The following is a 25,271-nucleotide window of genomic DNA, read 5'->3' as shown; positions in this document are numbered from 1 at the left end:
AGCTACAAGCCTGAAAAAAAACACTAGAATGACCTCTGAAGGTGAAGCCTATTGCTAAATAGGGTTGACATCCAGTCACACTAGTTGCTGTCCTTCAAGGTGAGCTATATCTTTGAAAGTATGGCAATTATATGATGCTGAATCCATGGCAGTGGGAATGGCCTCCCATACCATTATCCCTTATGACTTATTTGAAGGAATGTAAGCTCCTAAAAAAAAAGATTTATTCATTTATTTGAGAGAGTGAAGAAGAGGGGAAGAGGGAAAGAGAAAGAATCCTCAACTAGACTCCCACTGAGCATGGAGCCCAACAGAGTGCTGCATCCCAGGACCCTGAGATCATTATCTGAGCTGAAATCAAGAGTCAGATGCCCAACCAACTGAGCCACCCAGGTGCCCTTAATGTCAGCTCTTACAAGAACTCCAAGTTCTTCTACCAGGAGATACAGTAAGTTTTCCAATAAACCTAAAGCTGCAGCTGTCACTTATCTGTTTCCAATAGAGAAAAACTACTATATTACCCGATTATCATTCTCAATAGCTATACTGGCTGATACCAAATAGAAAAAATACGTCTGGAATTCAGGAAATTCACTGACATGCCTCTCAGGGCCTACATTCTTGGTAGTAACAACAAATAGAAAAAAGCAGAAAATTACAGCAACCACAGCCAGACAAAGGCATAGTAACTAGGAGCTCAGACTCCTCAGGGATAAAGGTTTGGAATACTTGAGTGAGCAAAAATGTTGTCCACAGGTGAGGAGAATCTACAATATGTAATAGAGGAGGAAAATAAATAAATTTCAGTTATAGCCACAGCATAAGAACAGAAATGGGATCTGTAATTTGTCCCACTAGCCCTTTTATGTCAAATACTTTACTTGGGGTATAGCTATTATTTTGTTTTTTTGAAGCTGTGACCAGCCACAAATTTGAAGGATCAGTGACAGGACAGAATAAAGTCATCATAGGTCATGAGTTATCAAGAGTTACAGCAGACTATAACAGATGCTGATGATGCCCCAGCCATATCCCTATAATGCCAGCCTGAATTCCAACTGCAGCATTTTCATCTCTTTGCCTGGTGGCTTTCTCTGACCATCAAAGCCTGCTGCTCTGCTTCCACACACTGTGAACAGAAAATTCTTGAAAATGAATGCCCCACAAGATCAACCCTCAACCAATGACTGGTGAACATGGTATATAAATACCCCAATTCCCTGCTGCCTTGGATGGGATAACTATGTTATGAGGATTATGTTCTATCTCCTCTGTTTCAAACCACATCATGAGTCACTGGATAATACATTCTATCATGGTTTTCCTCCCTTCCTGGCCTCATTTCCCCTACTGCTGTTACCATTGATTCTTTCCCAAATATGTGACTCGAATATGTATTTCTGGGGCTGCTTCTGAGGAGGAATCCATATTAAGATATACAAGTAAGCAGAATGGGAGGTAAACAGTCTCTTCTCTTTTTCATTTGAAAGTCTAGCAGATAACCACCTAAGGTGCCCATCATCAACTCAAAAAACTCACGGAGATTAGAAACTGGTGTAACACTTGGGCACCATAGCGGCCAAGGAATAAGCACCTTTGAGTCTTTTTCTGTGGAGTCTATAAGAGATTTAGAAACTGTTGTGAAGTTAGGAGCCAGAAGGCCCACTAGGAGGACATGAGAAATAAGCAGCATCACTGTTGAAGCTACTGAGGCTCAGCAATTCCACAAAGATAAGGTGGAGCTATCTCTGTAAATGGTGGATCACCATGCCCTGGTCATACCCAGAGACCAGACCACAGGTTTCATTAGCCTCAGACTTCTGTTAAGTGAGTCCGTGAAGGTGCCTATGATGAGGAGGGACAGGGAGCATTGCCCAGAACTCAGAGAAAACCCAAACCCCCACAAAGCTCAATCTCCTCATTTCCCAAGACCAACAGGACATGAAACATCTAGGTGGGTCAGAGATTGAGTGTCTTCCTTTGGCTCAGGTCATGATCCCAGGGTCCTGGGATTGAGTCTCGCATTGGGCTCCCTGTGGGGAGCCTGCTTCTCCCTCTGCCTATGTCTCTGCCTCTCTCTTTCTCTATATCTCTCATGAATAAATAAAATATTAAAAAAAAGACCATCAGGGCATATAAGACCTCTTAAATCCAGTTATCATCCTTCCAATAGGATAGAAGAGGGGGAGCCCTTATAAGCTGAACTTTGAAATGTCTGAATAATTACACAAAATTAGACCACTTAAAACCAAGAGACAGATACTTTTAATTGGCTAGTTTAGATTTTGCTATGGTACAATCCATATAACCCAGGAAAGCGGAGCTGAAAAGGAAGATTTTTATATTAATGTCACCCCCATTACATAGATGCAAAAAGTAACTGGATCCACACTTTACCTCATTTATTAAGGGAAAAATGTTTTTGATAACTAATTTTAAAACTATGCAGCTCTGGGGATCCCTGGGTGGCGCAGCGGTTTAGCGCCTGCCTTTGGCCCAGGGCGCAATCCTGGAGACCCGGGATCGAATCCCACGTCGGGCTCCCAGGGCATGGAGCCTGCTTCTCCCTCTGCCTATGTCTCTGCCCCCCTCTCTCTCTCTCTGTGACTATCATAAATAAATAAATAAATAAACTACGCAGCCCTGAAGTACATCAAGAAGTATATGAATATACTTAACACCTTCCAGAGATGTAGAGAAAACAGAAGACACGTGCATCAGCTCAGTAGGCTGCACGGACAAGGAAAGCCCTTGGATGTATCTAGTCACACCCACCTGAGACCAGCAAAGAGGTGACATTGTGTGTTAAAGGATGCTGGACCTCGGAGAACCTGAAAGGGCCAGAAAGCCAAAAAACAAATAATAACTGCCCCTGTCCCTTCTCCTTCTCCCTGGAAACTCTTGTCCTACCACTTCCCTTGTAGTTCTCCTATGTCTTCTCTTAACAATTCATAATTAATCCACTGTGAGCCAAAATGTTATTAAGAAAGACAATCTCACACAAAGGGAATTTTTAGGTACCTCAGATCTGAAGAAGTTCATTCAGAAGAAGTGTGTGTGTATAAAAAATATATATATATATATTTTTTCCACAGGGCTGGAAAGAGCCCTGCTGAACCTCCTCCGTGTGTTTAGATTTCTTTTCTAAAGAAAAGAAATATATAAGAAATATATAAGAAATATATATTAAATATAATATATATTAAATATAATATATAAGAAATATAAAAGAAATATATATACAATATGTATGTGGAGTCTTATGTATATATACTATATATATATATATTGTATTTTAAAAATATGTATTTGGGGGGGTGCCTGGGTGGCTCAGTCAGTTTAACATCTGCCTTAGGCTCAGGTCATGATCCTGGGGTCCTGCATAATGGGGACCCTGCTTCTGCTTCTCCCTCTGCCTCTCTCCCTGCTTGTGCTGTTTTGCACATACACTCTCTGTCAAATAAATAAATAAAATCTTTTAAAAATATATGTATTTTTAAGCCTCTAAGGGCCCTAACACAGAAACTGAAAGAGGAATATTGGGATCTCAGGGGTTAACTTGTTCACCCTCTGTTAGCCTGAGATTCAAACCTGTGTCAGTATAAATAGAGATGCCTTAAATCACTGTAGAGTACTTTGTAAAGTGCCATATAAACAAGAGTACTCTTACTAGAAATCTAAAATAGAAAAGATAATATAACATGAAATTTCTTTTACAGACTCAGCATGATAATGAGTATGGGAAAAATTAAAAGTGAATATTTGGTCTTCCATAGGGCTAGGAAGTAGGGAAATTTTGATGATGAGGGAATAAGGGGTATCACTAAAGCCTCTGTCAAGGACAGCAGTAACATAAAGTAATTAAAGCCCAGTTTCAACACCAGATGGGTTTGGATTTTAATCCCAGCTCTGCCACCTGCTACCTGTGCAATCTTGAGCAATTTATTTAACCTTTCTGAGAATTAACTGAATGTTTTGCAGATTAACTGAGATCATATAAAGTTTCTGGAGCATTATAGATGCCCAATAACTATTAATTTTCCTACCCCATTCAAACCCACTTCCCACAACAAGGAGATGGAAGGAGTAGAACCCTGGGCAAATAAAACTGAACGTACAGAGGGAAAAAGCCGAGATCCAGGCAAAAGTACAGAATAAAAGAGTGAAAGATAAAATACTTTACAGAAGGCTTTGTAGCATATGCATTCTGATAAATCTGAGTAAATGTTTATGTCTAGTCTGAGAAGCCAAGTATTCACATTATTATAACACCCTCTAGATCATCTCCTACTTCCTCAACAACCTCTGGAATCCATATGACACCAGTGTCCAAACTGGGGACTCTGCTAAAATGATGATTCCCCAGCCCCATGCCCAGAGGTTGTGATTCAAAATATCCTTCTGCATTTTTACAAAAGAGACTAATATTTTGAAATAATAACTGAGATTTCTCTCCCCATTTATCACTCCTATCACCACATTTTCTTGTTGTCCTTTCCCTACTCAGGCAGCATTATCTCAGAACAAAAATATTAACAAAAATCTAATTATTAGTTTTCTTTCTAAAGATTTTATTTATTCATTTGCGAGAGAGAGAGTGAGAGTGTGCCTGAGCACAAGTGGGTAGGGGGCAGAGAGACAGGGAGAAGCAGACTCCCCGCTGAGCCAGAAACCTGGTATGGGGCTCAATCCCAGATCATGGCCTGAGCTGAAGGCAGCTGCTTAGCCTTCTGAGCCACCCAGTGCCTCCAGTTATTAGTTTTCAACAGAAATTTTAATTCCACTGAGCCCACAACTTTAAGAGAGGGGGAACCTAGTTTGAACAGTAATAAGCCAGGGATTACAACATAGACAATGGAATTTGGGTAAGAGTCAGATAGCATCCCCATGCTCCGCAAACTCCAAACCAAGAGTAGATGAAATCTGCCCAATTACAGAAACAGAAACCTTGCAGAAGGAGAATAAAATTAGCTGTAATGTAAAATTCCTGGCAGCAAGAATCAAGTTTAGTGGACAATTAAGATCAAAGCTCTGATGCCATGGAATCATTAGAAAAACAATTTTGGAAATTAGATACAGCCTTAGGAAAAGGGGTGGAACATAATACTGAATATGAATAAATTTAAACCTACAATGACAAAACAATTAATGAATTGTTTTAACTAAATGTCAGTAAATTAATATTTCTGTCATCTATTGGGGATAGTGGTTCTAAGCATAAATTAAATTCAGGTACATGAAAATTTTATGTAAGTTATATTTTCCACAGATGCTGGGGATAGCATTACCTACTACATTTTTAAAAGCTACCTAGGTACTTTTGATGCAGGTGGCCTGCAAACCACACACTGAGAAATATTGTGAATTCTGAGTAATTCTAAGTCCCCCTCAGTACAGATCTTCAGTATCTCTTCTAAAATAATACCTACTTCATAGAATTAAGGTAAGAATTTAATGAAATAATACTCATTACTTGGCATTTAGTAAGTTATCAGTGATTAATACATGCTATTAGCAGTGAAATATTTCTTACTTCTTCCTGATATTTTCCTCAATATTGAAAGACCTTAATTAGTGCAACTGCTATTGTCTTTATTTTTTTAAAAAGATTTTATTTATTTGGGCAGCCCCTTGGCCCAGCGGTTTAGCTCCACCTTCAGCCCAGGGCATGATCCTGGAAACCCGAGATCGAGTCCCACGTCGAGCTCCCTGAATAGAGCCTGCCTCTCCCTCTGCCTGTGTCTCTGCCTCTCTCTCTTTCTGTGTCTCTCATGAATAAATAAATAAAATGTAAAAAAAAAAAAAAACACAGAGAGACAGAGAGGCAGAGAGAGAAGCAGGCTCCATGCAGCGAGCCCAACATGGGACTGAATCCTGGGTCTCCAGATTCAGGCCCTGGGCTGAAGGTGGCGCTAAATCTCAGAGCCACCGAGCTGCCCTGCTGTTGTCTTTAAAAAAACATCACTCCATCTATCCCAGGGAGTGAAATGACTTATCTGACTGGTAGATTTGGGAAGAATAAACTGGAGTTGTCACGTCGGTTCTTTTCCTGTTTCCTCTTGGAAAACTGTTGCTAGTAGCTTCCTACTGGGAACATGCCACCCATGTCTCCCTGAGAGACCAACTCTGTCCCTATGGTGCAGTTCCGTATGCTCCAGCACTATTTGTTCTTGGGCAATTCTACTCACCTGGAGTGCTATAAAAAGGTTGACTTACTTAATCTTCACATGATATAACTTACCCTATCTAGGCAAAAGAGATGCTATTTTGGCCTATAACTACAACCTTTTACATTAGTATATTTGTTCAAAATTTAGGTAGTGAAGAAAATGGTTACGTAGTGAGTTTCCAAGGAATTCCAGTATTTTTTTGGTTTATTTTATTTAAGTTTGATTTGTCAACATATAGTATAACACCCAGTACTCATCCCATCGGTGGTCTCCTCAGTGCCCGTCACCCAGTTACCCCAATCCCCCCACACACCTCCCCTTCCAAAACCCTTTGTTCATTTCCCAGAGTTATGAGTCTCCCTCTCTAACTTTTCCCACTCAGTTCTTCTCTTTTCCCTTATAATCCCTTTCACTGCTTCTTATATTCCTTGTATGAGTGAAACCATATGATGATTGTCCTTCAATTGACTTCCTTCACTCAGCATAATATTCTCCAGTTCCATCCATGTCAAGCAAATGGTGGGTATTCATCCTTTCTGATGGCTGAGTAATATTCCATTGTATATATAGACCACATCTTTATCCATTCATCTGTCGAAGGACATCGTGGCTACTTCTACAGTTTGCCTATTGTGGACATTGCTGCTGTAAACATTGTGGTGCAGGTGTCCTGGAGTTTCACTGATCTGTAACTCTGGGGTAAATACTCAGTCGTGCAATTGCTGGGTCATAGAATAGATCTATTTTTAACTTCTTGAGGAATCTCCACACAGTTTTCCAGAGTGGCTGCACCAGTTCACATTCCCACCAACAGTGTAAGAGGGTTCCCTTTTCTCTGCATCCTCTCCAACATTTGTGGTTTCCTGCCTTGTTAATTTTCCCCATTCTCACTGGTGTGAGGTGGTATCTCATTGTGGTTTTGATTTGTATTTCCCTGATAGCAAGTGATGCAGAGCATTTTCTCATGTGCTTGTTGGCCATGTGGAGGTCTTCTTCGGGGATATTTCTGTTCATGTCTCTGCCCATTTCATGATTGGATTGTTTGTTTCTTTGCTGTTGAGTTTCATAAGTTCTTTATAGATCTTGGAAACTAGCCCTTTATCTGATAGGTCATTTGCAAATATCTTCTCCCATCCTGTAGGTTGTCTTTTAGTTTTGTTGACTGTTTCTTTGGCTGTGCAGAAGCTTTTTATCCTGCCTAAGTCCCAATAGTTCATTTTTGCTCTTGTCTCCCTTGCCTTCACAGGTGTATCTTGCAAGAAGTTACTGTGGCCAAGTTCAAAAAGGGTGTTGCCTGTGTTCTCCTCTAGGATTTTGAAGGATTCTTGTCTCACATTTAGATCTTTCATCCATTTTGAGTTTATCTTTGTGTCTGGTGTAAGAGAGTGGTCTAGTTTCATTCTTCTGCATGTGGATGTCCAATTTTCCCAGCACCATTTATTGAAGAGACTGTCCTTTTTCCAGTGGATGTTCTTCCCTGCTTTGTCAAATATCAGCTGAAAATAGAGTTGAGGGCCTATTTCTGGGTTCTCTATTCTGTTCCATTGATCTCTGTCTCTGTTTTTTTTGTGCCAGTACCACACTGTCTTGATGATCACAGGTTTGTAATACAGCTTCAAATCCGGCATTGTGATGCCCCCAGCTCTGGTTTACTTTTTCAATATTCCTCTGGCTATTCGGGTCTCTGATTTCTCACAAATGTTTTTTTTTAAAGATTCTTTTAAAAGATTTTATTTATTTATTCATGAGCGACAGAGAGAGAGAGAGAGAGAGAGAGAGGCAGAGGGAGAAGCAGGCTCCGTGCAGGGAGCCCGACGTGGCACTAGATCCCGAGACTCCAGGATCACACCCTGGGCTGTGCGCGGCACTAAACGGCTGCGCCACCGGGGCTGCCCTGATTTCACACAAATCTTAAGATTTTTTGCTCCAACTCTGTGAAGAAAGTCCATGGTATTTTGACAGGGATTGCACTGAATGTGTAGATTGCCCTGGGTACCATAGAGATCTTCACAATATTTATTCTTCCAGTCCATGAGCATGCAGTGTTTTTCCATCTCTTTGTGTCTTCCTCAATTTCTTTCAGAAGTGTTCTGTAGGTTTTAGGGTATAGATCCTTTACCTCTTTGGTTAGTTTTATTCCTAGGTATCTTATGCTTTTGGGTGCAGTTGCAAATGGGTCTGACTCCTTAGTTTCTCTTTCTTCAGTCTCATTGTTAGTGTATAGAAATGTCACTGATTTCTGGGCATTGATTTTGTATCCTGCCACACTGCTGAATTGCTGGATGAGTTCTAGCAATCTTGGGGTGGAGTCTTTTGGGTTTTCTATGTACAGTATCATGTCATCTGTGAAGAGGGAGAGTTTGACTTCTTCTTTGTCAATTTGAATGCTTTTTATATCTTTTTGTTGTCTGATTGCTGAGGCTAGGACTTCTAGTACTATGTTGAATAGCAGTGGTGAGAGTGGACGTCCTGTCATGTTTCTGATCTTAGGGGAAAGGCTCCCAGTTTTTCCCCATTGAGAATGATATTTTCTGTGGGCTTTTAATAAATGGCTTTTAAGATATTGAGGAACGTTTGCTCTATCCGTATAATCTGAAGCATTTTGATCAGGAATGGATGCTGTCTTTTGTCAAATGCTTTCTCTGCATCTATTGAGAGGATCATATGGTTCTTGGTTTTTCTCTTGTTGATGTGATCTATCACATTGATTTGTTTTACAAGTATTGAACCAGCCTTGCATCCCGGGGATAAATCCCACTTGGTCATGGTGAATAATCTTCTTAATGTGCTGTTGGATCCCATTGGCTAGTATCTTGGTGAGAATTTTTGCATCTGTGTTCATCAGGGATATTGGTCTGTAATTCTCCTCTTTGGTGGGGTCTCTGTCTGGTTTTGGAATTAAGGTGATGCTGGCCTCATAAAACGAGTTTGGAAGTATTCCCTCCCTTTCTATCTTTTGAAACAGCTTTAGTGGAATAGGTATTATTTCTTCTTTAAACGTTTGATGGAATTCCCCTGGGAAGCCAGCTGGCCCTGGACTTTTGTGTCTTGGGAGGTTTTGGATGAAATTTTCTCACTGGTTATTGGCCTGTTCAGGTTTTCTATTTCTTCCTGTTCCAGTTTTGGTAATTTGTGGCTTTCCAGAAATGCATTCATTTCTTCTAGATTGCCTAATTTTTTGGCATACAGCTATTCATAATATGTTTTTAAAATCATTTATATTTCCTTGGCATTGGTTGTGATCACTCCTCTTTTTTTCATGATTTTATTTATTTGAGTCTTTTTTCTTTTTAATAAGCCTGGCTAAGGGTTTATCTATCTTATTAATTCTTTCAAAGAACCAACTCCTGGCTTTGTTGATCTGTTCTACAGTTCTTCTAGTCTCTCTTTCATTGAGTTCTGCTCGAATCTTTATTATCTCCCTTCTTCTGCCTAGTGTAGGTTTTACTTGGTCTTCTTTCTCCGATTCCTTTGGGTGCAAGGTTAGCTTGCGTATTTCAGTTTTTTCCAATTTTTTGAGGGAGGCTTATATTGCAATGTATTTCCCTCTTAGGATTGCTTTTGCTGCATCCCTAAGATTTTGAATGGTTGTATCTTCATTTTCATTAGTTTCCATGAGTCTTTTTAATTCTTCTCTAATTTTCTGGTTGACCCATTCATCTTTTAGTAGGATGCTCTTTAACATCCATGTGTTTGAATTTCTTCCAAATTTCTTCTTGTGATTGAGTTCCAGTTTCAATGTATTGTGGTCTGAAAATATGCCGGGGCCAATCCCAACCTTTTGGTATCGGTTAAGACCTGATTTGTGATGCAATATACAGTCTATTCAGGAGAAAATTCCATGTGCACTTGAGAATATGTATTCTGTTGTGTTCATATGGAAAGTTCTGTATATATCTGAAATCCATCTGATCCAGTGTATCATTTAAGGCCATTGTTTCTTTGCTGATGTTCTGCTTAGAAGATGTGCCATTTGCTGAAAGTGCCATGTTGAAGTCTCCTACTATTACTGTATTATTATCTATGTATTTCCTTTGATTATTATCTGATTGGTATACTTGGCAGCTCCCACATTAGGGGCATAAATATTCAAGATTCTTAGATCTTCTTGTTGAATAGACCCCGTATGTATGATATAGTGTCCCTCTTCATCTCTTTCTACAGTCTTTGAGATAAACTTTGATTTATCTGATATGAGGACTGCTACCCCAGCTTTCTTTTGAGGACTATTTGAATGGTAAATGGTTCTCCACCTCTTCATTTTCAGGCTCTAGGTGCCCTTAGGTCAAAAATTAGTCTGTTGTAGACAGCAAATAGATGGGTCTTGCTTTTTTATCCAGTCTGAAACCCTGCATCTTTTGATGGGATCATTTAGCCCATTCATGTTGAGAGTAACTATTAAAAGATATTAATTTAGTGTCATCTTATTACCTATCTGGGTCTCTGTTTTTGTGGATTGTTTCTTTGGGCTCCTTCTTTCTTTTACAGGGTCCCCCTTAATATTTCTTGGAGAGCTGGTTTGGTGGTCACATATTCTTTCACTTTCCACCTATTCTGGGAGCTCTTTATCTCTCCTTCTCTTCTGAATGGCAGCCTTGCTGGATAAAGTATTCTTGGCTGCATGTTCTTCTCATTTATGACTCTGAATATATCCACCCAGCCCTTTCTGGCCTGCCAGGTCTCTGTGGCAAGAGACACAGAGATCTATACCTGCTATTAATCTGATATTTCTCTCCATATAAGTTAAGAAACTCTTGTCTCATGCTTCTTTAAGACTTTTCTCTTTATCTTTGAAATTTGCAAGTTTCACTATTAAATGTTGAGGTATTGAATACCTCTCTCTCTCTTCAATCTGAATGCCTGTTTCCTTCCCCAGATATGGGAAGTTCTCAGCTATGACTTGTTCAGATATATTTTCTGTTCCCCCTCTCCCTCTCTTTCTCTCTCTGTCTTTTCTGGAATCCAAATTAGATGTATACTATTCTTTCTCAAGCTATCATTTATTTCCCTAAGCCTTTCCTGTGGGTTCTTAATTGTTTTTCTCTTTTTTCCCTCAGCTTCCTTCCTTACCATCAACTTGTCTTCTGTGTCACTCACTCTTTCTTCCATCTCATTAACCCTAGCAGTTAGAACATCCAGTTTGGATTGCATCTCATTTAATCTTTTTGTAATTTGGGCTGATTAGATCTCAATTCTGCAGTAACAAAGTCTCCTGTGTCCTTTATGCTTTTTTCCAGAGCCACCAGTAGCTTTATAATTGTACTCCTGAATTGAATTTCTGACATCAAATTGAAATCCATATTCTGTAACTCTGTGGCAGAGAGTGTTGTTTCTGGTTCTTTATTCTGTGGTGAATTCTTCTAGTTATTTTGTCCAGTGCAGAGTGGGTGTATGAGTAGGCTGAGTCAAAAATATCAACCATGGCCTAAATAAAATACACCCTAGATGATTCCAAAGAGGTCAGAGTCCAGAAAATAAAAGGAAAAGATTAACAGAAAAAAATAGAAGGACCACTAAAATGAAAAACAAATTTTAAAACAAAGGAGTAAAAATTAAAAAAAGAAGAAGAAAAAAGAAGAAAAGACAAAAAAAAAAGAAAAGGAAAAAGAGGGGAAAAAAAGGAGAAGATGATGGTGGTGAAGAAGGGGTAGTGGAGAAAGAATGTAGTCTACCTGAGTGTCCTAGAGGGTGATCCTCTTGGTTCTGAGTTTATTTTGTTCTATATTTAAAAGATGCTCAATCCTAAATTTATATAAACCAGCAATACCTATAGAAAGCCTCAACATTGACCACCAAAACATAAACAAGATAAAACAGGGGGGCAGAATGGGAAGGAAGAGAGAATATAATCTCATAGAATAAACCAATATTGTATTCCACTTGATTCTGGGTGTATGTTGGTCATGTTTTAGAAGGCACTAACTTCCACCCTTATAAAACAGAATGATGCAGGAAAAAAAAAATCCCATATCTAGTATATCTACCAGCATTATTTTTAAAGATTTTATTTATTTATTCATGAGGGACACACAGAGAGAGAGGACACAGATGCATCCCTATCTACCAAAATTAAATCAAATACATTGAAGGGAATCCAGAAGTCAAAAATAGATCTACAACATGTAATTGTAGAAATACGAAAGTCAAGAAGGAAAAACCTTAAAAGTGAAGATAACTACAAATAACTACAAAATATTGTAGTTAAGGTGAGAAAAGAGAAAAAATATTGGAACATTTTAGTCTGAAACAAAAACAAGTCATAATGGAAAAAGAAAAAATAAAAAAGACCCTTTGGTTATATATATTATTTTCCCTCAGTCCTGGAGCTTTCCAGTGCTACTTGATTGATAACCTTGCTCTTCCCTTATTCTTCCAGCTGGTCTTCTGGGGAAGGTGGGTCTGCCGTGCTGACTTTCAGGTGTGTGTACCTGGGGGAGATGTCCCCCCTGCCAGGTGCCGGGCTCAGTGTGAGCTGTTTACCCCGTGAGTCCTCGGTTCCCTGGTGGCCCCGCCCCTCCCAGGCACACGGTGAAACAAAGAGGAAAAACAAAATGTCGGCAGCCAGATCTCCAGCCCTGGGATCAGCTCCCTCTGAGTAACTAACTGCAGCTCCCAGTCCACACTGGCCCAGATACTCCTGGGGGAAGCCGTGAATACACTGATCTGCACAGACTGGGGACACCCAGTGGCAGGAGAGTTCTTGCTTTCCTGTGCCCATCCCACTTTTGCCTGTTCCAGAGGGCATGGAAGATCTCTGGCCTTGTCCACTTGGGTACCCTGGGATCCAGGGCCTGTGCTGCTGGACCCACATTCCCAGGGACTGCCTTTCCCAAAGGGAATGGGGGGCACAGCTACCTCTTTCCACTGCCAGGATATACGGTAAAGGGAGCTCCGTAACTGGCCCGCCTAATTGACTGGCTTCTCCCAAATGACCCCAGAGTCACTGTGGTGCTCCAGCTCTTTACTGAAATCAAACCTTGGTTGAGGTCTTCAGGGTGCCCCTCCTCTTGTAGTGACTCTAGCAATCTTGAGGCTTCACTGCCCCTCTTGCTACGCACTTTTCCATCAGGGAAAACTCTGGCGCTGATTTTTAAAGTTCCAGCTTCTCCAGGGTGGGGCTTTCCTGCCAGGGAGGCTCTCGCTGCTCTGCTTTAGGCCTGCTAGTCACGGTTCCCCTCCCCCACTTTATTCCTCCCCCCAATCTTCCTATCTTGTTAAAAGTGAAAACTTATCTCTGTAGCTTTCCAACTATTCTTTCTTAAAATCTCAGGTCAAATTCATAGGTCTTCAGGATGTTTTGAAAGTTATCTAGGTAAGTTTGTGGGTCTAGGTGAGTTGAGGACCCTTACTCTTCCACCATCTTGCCCCTCCCTCCGAATTCCAGTACCTATTTTAACAGAGAAAAGTAATATCCATTCAGTTTACCAAAGAGCCTTGGTTTTTATATTATTTGACCCATACATTTTTATCTAAAAAAATTAAAGAAGTGTAGTCATATGTATGCATAATTATTTTCTTAATATTTATACATAAGAATTTTTATGATTGGAAAAATGTAAATATCCAACAACAGGTAGCTAGTTAAGTTGCAGTATATCCTTAAAATGGAATTCTATGAACATATTAAAAATAATATTGTAGACTTCAAATTCTGACCAGATGAAATATAAATACCAAATTTACTCTCCTACTTTAAGCGACTAAATACATGGGCAAATAGAAGAAACAATTTCTAGACATAGCAACAAGCAGCATAGGATTGTGATCCTTGAGGGATGGGAAGCAAACATGTTGAGCTGTACATTCTCATCAGCTTACTGCTTGCAGACTGCCATTTCCAGTCCACAAAATAGGAAGGAAGGACAGTAACAGAAATCAAAGCAACAATAATTTGCTGGACAAAGTAATGAAGATAAGGAAGCTCTATACAGAAAGCCCCATAGATCTATAGATGGATCCCACTGAGTCTTTGGCTGAGTATTGATCTGCAAATATGTAAAAGAAAATTATTCAAGGTCAGGAGGAAAAAATACCAAAGAGAAAGAGGCAAAACAATTTTGGAGTTCACACAAGACTGAAATAATCCATCTTCTCAGCAGTCAGAATGGAAGATTTCATAATACATCATCACTAGATAGAATTCTCAGTAGGGCATCACCTTAGTAATAGAGCTGAATTAGTTCCAGATTAAAGGATTCTTTATATTTACAAAGGTTAACCTAGACAGGATACCACTGATTAACTGTGTACCTGATTAACTGTGTATCATTTTCTTCAACAAATGGCATTGGGAAAACTGAACAACAACATGCAGAAGAATGAAACTGGACCACTTTCTTACACCATTACAAAAAAAAAAATTCAAAATGGATGAAATACCTAAATGTGAGTCAAGAAACCAACAAAATTCTGGAGAAGAACACAGGCAGAAACCTCTTTGACCTTTCCATAGCAACTTCTTACTAAACACATTGCCAGAGGCAAGGGAAACAACAGGAAAAGTGAACTACTGAGATTTCATCAAGATAAAAATTTCTGCACAGTAAAGGAAGAACGAAACTAAAAAACCTATGGAATAGGAGAAGATATTTGCAAATGACATATCTGATAAAGAGTTAGTATTCAAAATCTATAGAGAATTTATCAAACTCGATACCCAAAATACAAATAATCCAGTTAAGAAATGGACAGAAGACATAAATAGCCACTTTTCCAAAGAAGACATACAGATGGCTAGTAGACACATGAAAAGATGCTCAACATCACTCATCATCAGGAAAATATAAATCAAAACCACAAGGATATACCACTTCATGCCTGTCAGAATGGCTAAAAATAACACAGGCAACAACAGATGTTAGTGAGGGTGTGAAGAAAGGGGAATCCTCTTACACTGTTGGTGGAAATACAAACTGGTGCAGCCACTTGGAAAACAGTATAGAGATTCCTCAAAAAGTTAAAAATATAACTACCCAAGACCTGCAATTACACTAGTAGGTATTTACCCAAAGGATACAAAAATATTGATTCGAAGGGACACCTGCATCCTGGTGTTTATAGCAGCATTATCAGCAATAGTTAAACCATGGAAAAAGCCCAAATATCCATAGACTGATGAATGGATAAATACATATATACATATATGTAGAAATAAATAAATACATAATGGAATATTACTCAGTCATCAAAAAGAATGAAATATTACCATTTGCAATGACATGGAAGGAGCTAGAGTGTATTAAGCTAAGTGAAATAAGTCAGTCAGAGAAAGACAAAAATATGATTTCAATCATATGTGGAACTTCAGAAACAAAACAAATAAACATATGGAACATATGGAAAAGAAAAAAAAAAGACAGGGAAGTAAACCATAAGAGACTCTTAACTATAGAGAATAGAGTTGATGGAGGGAGATGGGTGGGGGATAGTTAAATGAGTGATGGGTATTAAGGAGGGTACTTCTTGTGATGAGCACTGGGTATTATATGCAAATGATGAAAGAACTAAATCCTACTCCTGAAACCAATAGTATTCTATATGTTAAGTAGCTAGAATTTAAATAAAAACTTGAAATAAAAAAACACCCATCAACCAACCACATATTCTTTAAAGATTCTATTTATTTATTTATTTATTTATTTATTTATTTATTTATTTATTTATTTATGAGAGACACAGAGAGAGAAGGCAGAGACACAGGCAGAGGGAGAAGCAGGCTCCCTGCAAGGAGCCCAATGTAGGACTAGATCCAGGATTCCAGACCCAGGATAATGCCCTGAGCCTAAGGCAGACACTCAATGGCTGAGCCACCCAGGCATCCTAGCCAACCACATATATACATAATGTTTGGCATCTAATAAAAAATTACAAGGCATGCAATGCACATAAATAAGAAAATATGACATATAACCAGAATAAAATCAAACTATAGAAACACACAGAGAAATGACATAAATAATGGAACTAGCAGACAGGAATATTAAAACAGTTAATATGAGTAAGCTCCATATATTTAAGAAAGTAAAGAAAACTAACCATGATGAGGAGACAAATAGTGGGTATATATTTAAAATTATACTGCTGGAGATGTAGAAATATTATACCTGGAAAGAAAAAAAAAGATAGAATGTAATCAACAGTGGGTTAGACTCTGCAAAGAAAATATCAATGAATTTAAAGACATAACAATACTAACATTCCAAAACAAAAGACTAAAGGGAAAAAAAATAGTGAAAAAATTAATGCAAAGAGCATTTGCACTCTGATCAAATATACAAGTGATTAAAGCCCCAGAAAGAGAGAAGGAAGTGGAAACAAAACAATATTTGAAAAAATAGTGGATAAAAAATTTCTAAATCTTGGGATGCCTGGGTGGCTCAGCAGTTGAGCATTTGCCTTTGGCTCAGGGCGTGATCCCAGTTCAGGGATCGAGTCCCACATCCAGCTTCCTGTGAGGAGCCTGATTCTCCCTCTGCCTATATCTCTGCCTCTCTCTCCATGTGTCTCTCATGAATAAATAAATAAAATCTTTTTAAAAAATTTCTGAATGTGATGAAAATACTGATCCCACAAATCCAGCTTAATGAACCCCAAGCAGAACATTCAAATGAAGAAAAACATGCCAAAACGTAACAATCAAGTTGTTGAAATGATCATTCAATATGTGCAAAGAAATGGTTGACTAAATTGAACACCCATTTATTTTTTTTATTACAGAGGATCTTTATTTTTTTATTTTATTTTTATTTTTTTTAATTTTTATTTATTTTATGATAGTCACACAGAGAGAGAGAGAGAGGCAGAGACACAGACAGAGGGAGAAGCAGGCTCCATGCACCGGGAGCCCAACGTGGGATTCGATCCGGGGTCTCCAGAATCGTGCCCTGGGTCAAAGGCAGGTGCCAAACCGCTGCGCCACCCAGGGATCCCTATTTTTATTTTTTTATTGGAGTTCAATTTGCCAACATATAGCATAACACCCAGGACTCATCCCGCCAAGTGTCCCCCTCAGTGCCCATCACCCAGTCACCCCAACCCCCTGCCCACCTCCCCTTCCACTACCCCTTGTTCATTTCCCAGAATTAGGTGTTTCTCATGTTTTGTCACCCTCACTGATATTTTCACTCATTTTCTCTCCTTTCCCTTTATTCCCTTTCACTGATTTTTATATTCCCCAAATGAATGAGACCATATAATGTTTGTTCTTTTCCAATTGACTTATTTCACTCAGCATAATACCCTCCAGTTCCCTCCACGTCGAAGCAAATGGTGGGTATTTGTCGTTTCTAATGGCTGAGGAATATTCCATTGTATACATAAACCACATCTTCTTTATCCATTCATCTTTCTATGGACACCGAGGCTCCTTCCAGTTTGGCTATTGTGGACATTGCTGCTATAAACATTGGGGTACAGGTGTCTCAGCATTTCACTGCATCTGTATCTTTGGGGTAAATCCCCAACAGTGCAATTGCTGGGTCATAGGGCAGGTCTATTTTTAACTCTTTGAGGAACCTCCACACAGTTTTCCAGAGTGGCTGCACCAGTTCACATTCCCACCAACAGCGCAAGAGTTTCCACTTTCTCCACATCCTCTCCAATATTTGTTGTTTCCTGCCTTGTTAATTTTCCCCATTCTCACTGGTGTGAGGTGGTATCTCATTGTGGTTTAGATTTGTATTTCCCTGATGGCCAGTGATGTGGAGCATTTTCTCATGTGCTTGTTGGCCATGTCTATGTCTTCCTCTATGAGATTTCTCTTCATGTCTTTTGCCCATTTCATGATTGGATTGTTTGTTTCTTTGGTGTTGAGTTTCATAAGTTCTTTATAGATCTTGGATACGAGCCCTTTATCTGATATGTCATTTGCAAATACCTTCTCCCATTCTGTAGGTTGTCTTTTAGTTTTGTTGACTGTTTCTTTTACTGTGCAGAAGCTTCTTATCTTGATGAAGTCCCAATAATTCATTTTTGCTTTTGTTTCTCTAGCCTTCATGGATGTATCTTGCAAGAAGTTGCTGTGACCAAGTTCAAAAAGGGTGCTGCCTGTGTTCTCCTCTAGGATTTTGATGGAATCTCACATTTAGATCTTTCATCCATTTTGAGTTTATCTTTGTGTATGGTGTAAGAGAATGGTTTAGTTTCATGCTTCTTCATGTGGCTGTCCAATTTTCCCAGCACCATTTATTGAAGAGAGTGTCTTTTTTCCAGTGGATAGTCTTTCCTGCTTTGTCGAATATTAGTTGACCATAAAGTTGAAGGTCCACTTCTGGATTCTCTATTCTGTTCCATTGATCTATGTGAAGATCCATTTATGATAAAATTCTCCATAAATTATAGATAAAAAGGAACTTCCTCAACCTCCATAAATTATAGGTTATAAGGAACTTCCTCAACCTACCTAAATGATGATAGATATTTACTTTTAGTGGTGAATGACTGGTTCATTCTTAGTGGTGAATGACTGGTTACTTTACCTGTTACACGAGGAAAGAATGATCACTATTAGCACTTTTATTCAACATGACCTTGGAAATCCTACCCAGTGAAATAAGGCAATAAAAATAAATACAAGTCGAGGATCCCTGGGTGGCTCAGTGGTTTAGCACCTGCCTTTGGCCCAGGGTGTGATCCTGGGGTCCCGGGGTCAAGTGCCATATCGAGCTCCCTGAATGGAGCCTGCTTCTCCTTCTGCCTCTCTCTCTCTGTCTCTCATGAATAAATAAATAATTTATTTTTTATAATTTTTATTTTTTTATAAATTTTTTAATAATTTTTTATAATTTATAATTATTTATAAATAATTATTATTCCCTGGGTGGCGCAGCGGTTTGTCGCCTGCCTTTGGCCCAGGGCGCGATCCTGGAGACCCCGGATCGAGTCCCGCGTCGGGCTCCCGGTGCATGGAGCCTGCTTCTCCCTCTGCCTGTGTCTCTGCCTCTCTCTCTCTCTGTGTGACTATCATAAATAAAAATAAAAAATAATAATAATATCTTTAAAATAAATACATACATACATACATACAAGTCATTCACGTTGGAAAGGGGGGAAAAACATTTTTTTTTAATAGAAGACGCATGGTCTATGTGAAAACTCCTAAGGAATCTCAAAAAAGCTATTAGCTTCTATAAGTGAGCTAAGCAAAGTCACAAGATAAAATGCCAGTCTACATATACCAATTTTATTTCTATATTCTATCAAGACACGTTTGGAAATTGAAATTAGGGAAACAATACCCTTACAATAGTATCCAGAAATAGGAAATATTTTAGGATAAATCTGACAAAAAAATGTGCAAAGCCTATATATAGGAAGCTATAAAATACTGCTGAGAGAAATTTTAAAAGACCTAAACAATTAGATAGATATACCATATTCATAGACTGGAAGATTCAATTATTGTTCAGATGTCAATTTTCCTCAAATTAATCTAAATATTCAACTGAATTCCAATCAACATCTCAATAGTCTTCTCTGTTTATTTTTTTTGTTTTGGTTTTTTTTGTCTTCTCTGTTTAAACTGACAATTTCTAATTCTAATAGAATGTATGTAGTCATGCAAAGAAACTAGAATAAACAAAACAATTTTGAAAAAAACCTCCATGGCAGAGAGAAAGTATGTTCTATAAAATCTGGAAAGAACATTTGTAGAAATCTTCTGAGAATGCCTGAAAATTCCGTTCAGTGATTACTTATCATAAGTAAGGCATTCAACTCCAGAAAATGCATAGCTGATAATTACTACTAGCATAATTAGAAATGCTAAGACTTGAAACTAATATTTGCTTTGTGCATTTTGTCAGTTTCTTAATAATCCTGACATTTACATATAATTTTAAAATGATTTTTATTATAAGAGAATTAACGTTTAGTGCAGAGCATTATGATTAAGAGAACAAGACATAGAGTCAAATTGTGTGTGATTAAATTCTAATTTCATTATTCACTTGGAAAAATTATTCTTACATTAGTCAAGGTACTCACCAATACCTGGTTTCCTCATATATATAATGGAAAATATGATGACATTTATGTCAAAGAGTGGTTGCGATTATTAAAATGAGATGTTATATGTAAAGTATGCATTTCTCAGTTGATAAGAAATAGAGCCCCTGCAATGTAGACCAGAGCAAGCAAGAGCAAACAGGCAAATAATCCACACTTAAGAGAGCATGGTTCTTTGGTGGATAGTTAGTCATCTCAGCCACACTTTTTATATGAGAAAAATTACATACATAATGATATGTAGACCTTAGCAAATAGAGACTCCATCCTGCTGCAACATGAAAAGAATATGTAGTTGAGCAATCAGTCACATAACAAATTATACCAAATTTACTAAAAGAATGAATGGTCCTTTTCTAAATCTAATAAAAGCAGAGATGGATTTCCCATGAAGATAATGAATGTTAAGCTTCAAGACCCTCCCTTGCATGAACCCCTTCCAGGCTCATGAGAGAAACTTTAGAAATATATTTTTATGGTGACATATTTTGTAAAATTTTTGAAAAAAAATTTTAAACACCTCTATGGAGATATAATTAATATATGAGAAGTGGAACACACTTAATGTATACAATTTCATGAGTTTGGAGATATGCATACTTAAGAAACCATCACTACAATCAAGGTAATAAAGCTATTCATCACCTACAAAAGTTTCCTCCCGTCCATTTTTTTTCTGTTTTGTGGTAATAACATGAGATCTACAGTCTTAAAAAATTATTAAGTGCACAATACTGAATTGTTAACTTTATGCACATGTTGGACAGATCTCTGGAATGTGTTCATCTTGAATAACTGAAATTTCATACCTATTGAACAATGATTCCCCATTTCCCTCCCCCTCCAGCCCTTATCAACCACTATTTACTGTTTTTCTAACTTCGACTATTTTAGATAACTTATATAGTGGAATTATGCAGCTATTTGTCCTTTTGTGACTGGATTATTACACTTAGCATAATGTCTTGCAGGTTAATCAATGTTGTCACATGTGGCAGGATTTCCATCTTTTTTTAATTTGACTGTAGTTGACACACAATGCTACATTAGTTTCAGGTGTACAACCTATTGATTCGATAAGTTTATATATTATGCTATGTTCACCAAAAGTATAGCTACTATCTGTCCCATTAGATTGCTATTGCAATATCATTGACTGCACTCCTTATGCTCTGTTTTTTATTCCCATGACTTAGTCATTTTATATAGGAAGGCCTGTATCTCCCACTTTCTTTCACCCATTTTTCCCAGTGCCTCCTGCCCCTCTCCTCTCTGGCAACCATCAGTTTGTTCTCTGTTTTTGTAGTTCTGACTCACTTTTTGTTTATTCATTTTTTTTAGATTCCATTTATGAATGGAATCCTATGATATTTGTCTTTCTCAGTCTAACTTATTTGACTTTGCCTAATACCCTTTAAATCCACCCATGTCTCAAATGTCTCAAATGGCATAACCTCATATTTTTGTGGCTGCGTAACATTTCATTGTATGTATATACCACATTTTCCTTATCCATTCATCTATTGATGGATACTTAGGTGGCCTGCATGCCTTGGCTATTATGAATAATGCTGCAATAAACATAGGGGTGCATATATCTTTTTGAGTTACTGTTTTCATTTTCCTGGGTAAATCCCAATAGTGGAATTACTGGATCATATTATATTTCTATTTTTAATTTTTTGAGGAACCTTCATACTGCTTTCCACAGTGGCTGCACCAATATACATTCCCACCAACAGTGCATGAGGGTTTCTTTTTCTACACATCATTGCCAACAGTTTTTTCTTGTCCTCTTGATTTCAGTCAGGCTTTCTTTCTTTCTTTCTTTCTTTCTTTCTTTCTTTCTTTCTTTCTTTCTTAGCTACATTTTTTAAAATTTAAATTCAAGTTGCCAACAGATTGTATAATACCCAGTGCTCATCCTATCAAGCACCCTCCTTAGTAGCTGTCACCCAGTTACCGCATTTCTTTCTTTTTTAAAGCTGAATAATATTCCATTGTGTGCATATATCACATTTCCTATTGAGTTTCTTTCAATTGACCCTTAGGCTGTTTTCATATCTTGGCTAAGTGAATAATAGGGCAATGAACAAAAGAATGCAAATATCTCTTCAAGATCTTGATTTCAGAGGTTTTGTTTTGTTTTTCAAATCTACACCTTTAACTATTTTTCAGTAAATTTTAACCTTTGAGGGGTACAACATCACACAGATTCTGTGGCCAGTGGCTTTTGCAAGAAGGTTGCTTTGCAATTTGTCACAAACCAAGCCACTGTTTCCATAAGCATGAATTACTTTTCCCTAGATTACTCTGATTTTGTTCAGTTTGCCACCAGAAGTCACTATGTTATTCTTTGCTTTGTACACATAAGTACATCTTCTTGCCTAGATAGAATTCAGTTTCATCTCTAACATAAACACCTTCACTTTTATGCTCCCTCTGGTTCTGGACACCCCACTTACAGCCAGCAGAAATGGCCTTGAACCACTGCCTTCCAGATATATTTGTCATTTAGAAGTTCTGTTCCCACTCTGAGAAAGAAACAGAGTTGCTGAAGGGGAGGTGGGTGGGGGGATGGGGTAACTGGGTGATGGGCATTAAGGGGGGCATATGATATGATGAGCACTAGGTGTTATATGCAACTTATGAATTATGGAAAAATACATCTGAAACCAATGATGTACTATATGTTGGCAAATTGAAAAGAAGAAAGAAAGAAGAAAGAAAGAAAGAAAGAAAGAAAGAAAGAAAGAAAGAAAGAAAGAAAGAAAGAAAGAAAGAAAGGAGAGAGAGAGAAAGAAAAAGAAAGAAAAAGAAAGAAAGAGAAAGAAGAAAGAAAGAAAGAAAGAAAAAAGAAAGAAAGAAAGAAAGAAAGAAAGAAAGAAAGAAAGAAGAAAGAAAGAAAGAAAGAATAGTTAAACAACAACAACACCTAAGTCCTGTTGCCAGCAGGCCTCCATAGGCTCCGAGGTGGCAGGGGAAAAAAAGACCATTATTTTGGATATATACCCAGAAATAGGATTTCTGGGTCATATAGTAGTTCTATTTTTAATTTTTTTTATTTTTTTTTATTTATTTATGATAGTCACACAGAGAGAGAGAGAGGCACAGACATAGGCAGAGGTAGAAGCAGGCGCCATGCACCGGGAGCCCGACGTGGGATTCGATCCCGGGTCTCCAGGATCGCGCCCTGGGCCAAAGGCAGGCGCTAAACTGTTGTGCCACCCAGGGATCCCCTATTTTTAATTTTTTGAGGAGCCTTCATATTAATTTTCATAGAAGCTAAACCATTTTACATCCTCACCAACAATGTAAGTTTTCCAGTTTCTCCACATTCTCACCAACATTTATATTTTTGGGGTTTTGTTTTGTTTCTTTGTTTTTGATAATAGGTATCCTAATGAAATGGTATCACATTTGGTTTGGATTTGCATTCCCTGCTGATTGGTGATTTAAGCACTTTTTCACATATTTCTTGGCCATTGGTATGTCTTCTTTGGAGAAAAGTCTTTTCAAATCCATGGTCCCTTTTGTAATTTGGTTTTTGGGGCTTTTTGTTTTATTTTGTTTTGCTATTGAGTTGTAGGAGTACCTTATTTATTTTGGATATGAACCTCTGATCAGATATATGGTTTGCAAATATTACTCTCATTCCATATGTTACTTTTCATTTTATTAATCATTTCCTTTGTTGTACAGAAGCTTGTCTATTTTTGCTTTTGTTGCCTGCACTTTTGGTGTCATATCCAAAAAATCATTGCTGAAGCCAATGTCAAAAAGGTTTTCCCTATGTTTTCTTCTAGCAGTTCTATGGTTTCAGGTCTTACATTTAAGTAAATAATTCACTTTGAGTTGATTTTTGTTTACAGTTTAAAATAAGGATCTCATTTCTCTGGAAGCTTTGCGGTTCCCGCCGGGCGGGAGTTACTCCCGAAACGAGGGACGGACTACAGCTGGGTCTGCGGCGAGCGGCCTGCCGCATTGGCTTGTTTTGCCTCTCAATCCGAAACCTTTTCTGAATGGATTAACAGGAAACCCAGTAATGGTGAAACTGTAGTGGGGAATGGAGTACCAAGGTTACCTCGAATCTGTAGATGGCTATATGAATGTGCAGCTTGCAAACACAGAAGAATACATAGATGGAGCGTTGTCTGGACATTTGGGTGAAGTTTTAATAAGGTGTAATAATGTCCTTTATATCAGGGGTGTTGAAGAAGAGGAAGAAGATGGAGAAATGGGAGAATAGCATCTTCTGTGGAGAATGTTTTTTATATATATTTCTAGACAATAAACATTTTTTTTCAACTTGAAAAAAATAAAATAAGGATCTAACTTCATTCTTTTGCATGTTGGATATACAGTTTTCCCAACATCATGTGTTTCCCACTTGGCATCTCTGTCAAAGATTAGTTTACTGTATAGCCATACTTGTGGGATCTCTATTCTGTTCCATTTGCCTATGTCTTCCTTCATACCAGTAGAAAGAAAAATATTTTAAATGCAATTGATTAAGACTTTTGCATCTTTCCACTCCAACTCAACACAAAATTGAGATATAAACCCTATGTCAATGCTATGAACTAAATTGTATGCCCCCTCAAATTCATATGTTGAAACTTTATGTCCCAGAATATGATATTTGGAGATGAGGCCGTAGGAAGGTAATTAGGTTTAGATGAGGCCATGAGGACCCTCATGATGGGTAATACCCTCAAATGAGATATCAGAAAGTTTGCACTCTCCCTCCACTGTGGGAGGAAGCAACTGACAACAAGCCAAGAAGAGAGCCCTCATCAGAATCCAATTATAATGGCACCCTGATCTTGGGCTACCAGCCTACAGAACTGTATGGAAACAAATTTCTATTGTTTAAGCCACCTGGTCTATAGTATTTTGTCAGGGCATCCTGGACAGATCAATACAGCTATCAAATGCCAATTTTTAAATTATAACCCACATTGTAAAGTAGAGATCATGACCACACACACACACACACACACACACACACACACGCATATTTCAAACACAAAAAAACACTTCCAAAATGTTATATATATACACACACACACACACACACACACTCTCTCTCTCTCT

The 25,271-nt window shown here is 38.2% G+C and overlaps 1 pseudogene; it reads left to right on the top strand.

Annotated features, from left to right (window-relative positions):
* Positions 1–743: 743 nt before the first annotated feature.
* Positions 744–24,470, top strand: LOC129501764 (small nuclear ribonucleoprotein F-like; annotated as a pseudogene).
* Positions 24,471–25,271: the final 801 nt, after the last annotated feature.

Source organism: Nyctereutes procyonoides, unplaced genomic scaffold, assembly GCF_905146905.1.
Source record: "Nyctereutes procyonoides isolate TBG_1078 unplaced genomic scaffold, NYPRO_anot_genome, whole genome shotgun sequence".
In the NCBI taxonomy this organism is placed as follows: Eukaryota; Metazoa; Chordata; class Mammalia; order Carnivora; family Canidae; genus Nyctereutes; species Nyctereutes procyonoides.
Note: the sequence above shows the minus strand (reverse complement) of the source record. Positions and strands in the feature narration are given on the sequence as shown.